We start from the raw sequence: 6215 nt of genomic DNA on the forward strand, positions 1-6215 counted from the left end.
GTCTGGCTATGTAGTTCAGGCTGGCTTTGAACTCTCAGCAATCTTCCTGCCTCAGCTTCCCCAGTGCTGGGATCTGAGGCCTGTGCCACCCCCACCCCTGCTAACACTATTTTTAAGGGTACGCATCAGTAATGTTAAATTCATTCCCATTGTTGTGCAACTGTCACCACCACCCACCTCAAAAACTGTTTGTGTCTTGTGAAACTGAAACTGTCCCCATTAACTCTCCACCTTCCCCCAACCCTAACCCTCACTGTAACTCGCTTTTCTACTTTCTGTCTCTGGATTCTCCTCCAGCTACCTCCTAGAATGGGCCTTTCATTTTTGTTTTCCTTGTTGATGTTTGTTTTTTAAGACAGGCTCTTGGTATGTAGTTCAAGCTGGCCTTGAGCTCATTGTGTAGCCCTGGCTGCCCTGGTGATCCTCCTGCTTCAGCCTCCCTAATGAGGTTATAGGCTATGTGCCCCAGGCCTTTTTTCTCCTAGTGGGGGAAAAAAAGGTAAAAAAGCATTTTTTTCCCAAAGAACAACATTTTCTGGTATTTTCTCTGGTCCCTCGCTATTAGAAATATTTAATTATAAGATACAGTGTAAAACAGAAGCATGTAATCGGTTTCCTGTTGGGCTAGATTTAGCAATGATGCTCTGTCCCAGCACCTTCGCAACAGGAGCTGTTGCCCTGTCGCCCACTTCCTACTAGCTAGTGAGTCATTTCACAAACTCAGTTTCCTGATCTAAAAATAAAAGGTTTGCAGAGACTTGGGTCCCTGCAGAACTGAGAGGAGATGCATTTGTCATTACAGCCGCGAGGTCTGGTGACTGGAGGGAGGTGGTGATGGCGGGCGATAAAGCACTGTCCTGGCAGAGGACAGAGCGAGGACGTGGATGCAGAGTCTCTGGAGAGGGACACGTGGGAGACAGCCCTGTCCCGGCCCCCGCCTTCTGTGATGTCGGTGCCACCGGAGCGCGGAGCAGGTCAGGTGGCGCAGAAGATGTGACCAAGATGTCCAAGAGGGTCACAGCCCGACCCCCTGCTGTGCCGCCAGTAACTCTGCTGGGGTGTCTGTGGCCACCAGAGTCGGGTCTGCCTCGATTTCCCGTCCCCCACAGACATCAAGGTCCCCAGTAGGGAGTCACACCCCGGACTAAAACCCTAGCTCTGAGCAGCTGCCAAGCCCCCAAGCGTATGCAGTGACAGCAGGAAAAATACTGGAGATGCCGGGGATCGAACCCGGGGCCTCATACATGCAAAGCATGCGCTCTACCACTGAGCTACATCCCCACCTCATGCCCTGGGCCTGGAGAGTAGTACTGCTCTCCACCACAAGGAGTTTCCCTTCTAAATCATATTTGTGGATGTATTTAAAGGAGCACTGGGCTTAGCAAAAGCAAAATAAACGGAGGTTTCCCAAGTAGTCTGGGCCTTCGGAGCCATGCAGCGAAGATTACAGCTGATCCAGAAAAGGCAGCAGAAGAGAGGCAAATATTTGTTTGCATTAAATAAGGGTATTGGCCCCTTGAAATTGCTATCTGTGCCTTGAAAAACCACACCACCCAGGTGTGGAGGCGCAAGCTTATGATCCCAGCACTCGGGAGGCTGAGGCAGGAAGATCCCAACTTCCAGGCCAGCCTGGGGAAATTAGTGATTTGGCAAGACCCTGACTCAAAGATAAAAATTTAAAAAATAATAGAAGGGGTGGGGATGTAGTGGAAAGGCTGGGATTAGTCCCCAACACGCGTGCGTGCGTGCGCGCGCGCGCGCGCGCACACACACACACACACACACACACACCCCAAAAAGAAAAGGAGAGAAAAGCAGATCCCGGCCCCTCTGCAGGGGTGCGGGCTTCAGTGTGAGCCCTGACCCCTCCAGGGTCGCACCAGCAGCATTCTGAGCAGCATCCATGAGCCCTGAGCTCTCCCTGTCACAGTGTCCCTGTCACCCTCCCAGGAGCCACAGTGGGACCGGGTGTGTATGTCCTGCCCCTGGGTCACTGTGGCCTCGGCTGTCACCTGTCCCTGCCTGCGGAGCTGCGGATCGCCCCATCCAACAGCAGGGTTGGGGACCCAGGATTCCCGCGCTCTTTCTCCCCTTCACACCCGAGCGCTGTGTCCCTCACCAGGTGTCACCTCTGCGGGGCAGGGCCTGGCATATATATATAGTAGGTGCTCAGAAACGTCGGGCCAAGGTGTGCATGTGAAGAGAATACACAGAAAAGGAACAAAAAGGACGGGATTCGGGAGGAGGTCGGGGACATTAGCGCTGCCGCTTTCTGGGGAGCGCCGATGTGATAGAGGGAGAAGTGAGGAAGGAGCTGGAGCAACTGCAGCAGTTCCCGTTCTGAGAGGCCGTGGTCAGCAAACCACGACTTTAAAAGTCCAACCGTAGGTAAAAATCTTCGACCTCCCCGTCGGGGAATCGAACCCCGGTCTCCCGCGTGACAGGCGGGGATACTCACCACTATACTAACGAGGACGGCTGCTGTAGTGAGTTTCTCCAGCGGCTCATTTCAAGCAGCTAGGCTTTTCCTGCTCACCCACCCACGCCGTGCAACGCTTTTGAAATTTTCTTTCAAAGCGAGGTTGGGAGGTGAAAGAGTAATGGAGGCGCGTGGTGCGCGGGCACCAGCTCCCCCAAGGGCCACAGCCCCGGCGTCTGCGAAAGGACGGTCATAAAAATGAAATTAAAAACGACAACACGAAAAGCCAAGTCCGGTCTGATTGCATGACATTTCAAGCGCCCACGTCCGGCCGGGTCGCGACGGTTCCGAACAAAGCAAAGAACACGGGCAGAAATCCACAAACGGGATTCGCTCAAGTAGGCGGGGCAGGGAAGATGGCTTTCAGGGACGCTTTGGGGGTGCTTCCAAATTAAAAAAATTAAAAATTTAAAAAGCGGAAAGACTTTTCTTCCCGGGACGAGATGCGATCAGAGTTTGGATTCGTTTATTTTCTCCCCTCCATATGGGGCAGGAAAATAAACTGCCGAAACCCGGGATCGAACCAGGGACCTTTAGATCTTCAGTCTAACGCTCTCCCAACTGAGCTATTTCGGCAACTGGTGCTCGGTTTTGTTCTTTCCGCCCTCCGTGTCATTTCTGTGCTCAGGTTTGCGTTCCGGTCCCGCCCTGGTAAATACAGCCCGCCACGCCTGCTGCGTTTCTGGTCCCTGGGGCGCCTGGTCTTTTCCCGGCATTCAAGGCCGCCGCCCCCTACAAGACCCCGGCTGGGCTGGCTCAGGGTGCGCCTGTGTACCTCGTCCCATATCCCTTCCCCGACCCCCCCCCCCCCAAAACGACGGTTCAGGGGTGAGGCAGACCACTACCTCCTTGCCTAAAACGGTGCCTGGTACGAGTAGGTGCTTCATAAATGTTTGTTGAACGAATGAGCAACTAGTGAAAGAATGAATGTACCACCCGCACCCGGCTGGGGGCTCACTTTTCCCAGTTCCCTTCTCTGCCAAAAGGAACAGGACCAACCCCCGCACGCTGAACCCAGGGAGCACAAGGAAACATCCACCAGAATGGGTTGACGTGTGATTCACCCCACCTGAATGTGTGGGTGCCACATATGTGACCTGCGTGGCTTCTGGCCTGCAAAGTCACCAGGTGCACACCCAACTGACCCTGCACTCCCCTCCCTTCGGAGACTGTGGGTGGGGACGGGTTCTTCCTAGTATGAGGTCACCTCGTGTTTGTTGATCACTCCCTGATTGTATGCGTGGTCAAACCGCAAACACAATGAGCGATGGCATGGAGTATCCGGGGGTGGGACAGACAAGGGGACAGTAGGACATGCAGACTCAAGCATCAGCCATGCTAGGCCTGGAGAGATCATGGACTCTGAATGGCGTGTGCAAAGGCTGTGAGGCTGCCGGGCAGAAAGTGGGTCCAGGTGGAGAGGGCGGGTGGAGGCAGCGGGCAAGGAGGAGCATAGACAGGCCAAGTCTTTTGCTCCTGGAAGGCTGGAGAGAAGGAAGTTGTCCCGGGATGGAGCCCCGGGCCTTTACACTGACCTACGCCCCCAGCCCCTGTAAATTTTGAGACCAGGTCTCACTAAATTGTCCCAGGCAGGCTGGAACTTGTTACCTTCCTGCCTCAGCCTCCCAGTTACCTGGGATTACAGGTGTGTGCCACTCTTCCAGGCCCTTAGTTATTTTTTATTTATTTGGGGGTGGCAGGGTCTCCCTGTGTAGTTCAGGCTGGCCTTGAACTCACTATACAGCTCAGGCTGGTCTCAAACCTGCTGCAAACCTCCTGCCTCAGCCTTCAGAGTGCTGGGATTTCAGGCATGGGAAAGCATTCCTGGCTCGTGGTTATTTTTTAAAGGTTTTTTTTGTTGTAGTTTTGTTTTGTTTGTTTGTTGTATTAAAATAACACAAGCCATCACCTGGGTGGACAAATCCAGTGGAATCACAGTGCACTGTGACACCCCCCCACCCCCAGGGCCAAACACTTCTGCCCCCCAAGGGGAGGCCTGGCACCCATAATGCCTTGCTTCGGGTCACCAGGCATCTACTTCCTGTCTTTAGTGCACAACAAGAAAAAAGAAAATGGTGAGCACACACAGATGCACACATGCACAAGACAAGGCTTATTAATATCAGGCTGAAAGTGCTAAGTCTCTGTTACTTTCTTTGTGTTTTATTTCATTTAAGTATTGTAAGAACAAACTTTTCCAAAAATTTTATTTACATAAGATGTTTTTTAAACACATCATTTTTCCTCTTCTGTAAATGCACTACCTGTTAGGTATGATCTTCTGGCAGTTTAGGGTTTTTCATAACGATTTGAATAGTTTCCATAGGGAAATGGGCAATGTTTTTGGCCAAGCCGAGGCATTCTCCGCATAGCGCAAATCAGGCAGTGGGCATAGTAAATAAAAATGCTGCGAGGCTTGCATTGAAGAACAAGACAAAACACACAGAAAAGCAAGAATCCCTTTTCCCATCCTGAACCATCTGGAGTCCAGATCGCTGCTGACCCTAGAATATCAACTAAAACCAGTTACGACTGCGGACAAAGGATCGGAACCGAGCGACCCAACGCGGGCTCAGGGTCTGGTCGGCCTGGCGGGCTGACCGCTCGGTGCCAGCTCCGCTCCGCTTCGGGGTCGGACACAGATGTCTTTGCCAGCCGCCCGGAAGTGAGTCTTGCAAAATCGAGCTCGGCAAAGGACACAGAGGCCTCTCGTCCGAGGCGCTGGGCCAGGCCCGCGAGACCCGGAAAGCAGCGGCTTGGGCGTTTGGGGACTGGGCAGGACGGGCCGGGGCGGGGGGTGGCCGCCTTCACCCTAAAGCACCTTTTAATTTGGCTTTTTCAAAACCAAGTGTACGTGGTATTTTTAAAAACTCGAACGAAGAAGGGAGGGAGGACCCTGACGGGAACAGCAGGGCCGAGGTGGCGGCACTTCCCGGGCTCAGCGTCGGGGATAGCGTGGAGAGGGACACAAGCAGTCCCCGCTGCTCGCTGGGGTTGGCGGGTGCACGGCGGTGACGTCCTCGGCCCTTCCGGACTGCTATCCAAAACGGTTCAGATGCGGGATAGAAACCAGAACGGATCCCGCCTTTGGGAAAGGAATAGGACGCAGGGAGAATCAGCTCAAAAGGCAAAGTAAGTTAGACTACTCTCCCCGTCGGGGAATCGAACCCCGGTCTCCCGCGTGACAGGCGGGGATACTCACCACTATACTAACGAGGACGAGGCACTGTTGACTGGCCTCCGCCTCAGCCTCTATGAATGCCAACTGCTTTTGGCTCGCCCGGGTCTCCGAGCGCTGCGTCTCCCCCTGGCTCCAGGCGCGGGATTCGCTTGGGGCTGCGGTGCCGAGAATGCGGAGCCCGCGAGCTCAGAGGAAGCCCTATAAATCTTCCAGAACGTATAGCGTTTGGCTAGGGGATGTAGCTCAGTGGTAGAGCGCATGCTTTGCATGTATGAGGCCCCGGGTTCAATCCCCGGCATCTCCACTTTGCGCTGTGCACTCTTTTTCACTTCGGCCCGGGTCTGTGATTTTACACCTGTGTCCAGCTTCAGTCACCCAGCAGGAAGAATCTGCTTTTCCAAACCACTGGAGTTTTCAGTACCGATCTCCTGCGGGGTGGGGAGACGGCTCGGCGTGTGGGAGGAGGAAGGACGCCGCCGGCAGTGCACTGTACAGAGGCCGGGGCAGTGCGCGCGTGGGCCCCGACTGCGCGCCGGACTCCAGGGCCCAGCCCCC

General features: G+C 54.2%; 5 non-coding genes across 5 annotated transcripts; 1 reads left to right on the forward strand and 4 right to left on the reverse strand.

The window, feature by feature from the left end:
• Positions 1–1209: 1209 nt before the first annotated feature.
• On the reverse strand, positions 1210–1281 carry Trnaa-ugc. Its single transcript has one exon. It is a non-coding gene; the product is annotated as a tRNA-Ala (tRNA).
• Positions 1282–2403: 1122 nt separating this feature from the next.
• Trnad-guc lies at positions 2404–2475 on the reverse strand. Its single transcript has one exon. It is a non-coding gene; the product is annotated as a tRNA-Asp (tRNA).
• A 507-nt stretch (positions 2476–2982) lies between these two features.
• On the reverse strand, positions 2983–3055 carry Trnaf-gaa. The gene has a single exon. It is a non-coding gene; the product is annotated as a tRNA-Phe (tRNA).
• Positions 3056–5626: 2571 nt separating this feature from the next.
• Positions 5627–5698, reverse strand: Trnad-guc. The gene has a single exon. It is a non-coding gene; the product is annotated as a tRNA-Asp (tRNA).
• Positions 5699–5892: 194 nt separating this feature from the next.
• Positions 5893–5964, forward strand: Trnaa-ugc. Its single transcript has one exon. It is a non-coding gene; the product is annotated as a tRNA-Ala (tRNA).
• The last annotated feature ends 251 nt before the right edge of the window (positions 5965–6215 follow it).

Source organism: Fukomys damarensis, unplaced genomic scaffold (genome assembly GCF_012274545.1).
Source record: "Fukomys damarensis isolate Sample0158 unplaced genomic scaffold, DMR_v1.0_HiC HiC_scaffold_12, whole genome shotgun sequence".
Classification (NCBI taxonomy): Eukaryota; Metazoa; Chordata; class Mammalia; order Rodentia; family Bathyergidae; genus Fukomys; species Fukomys damarensis.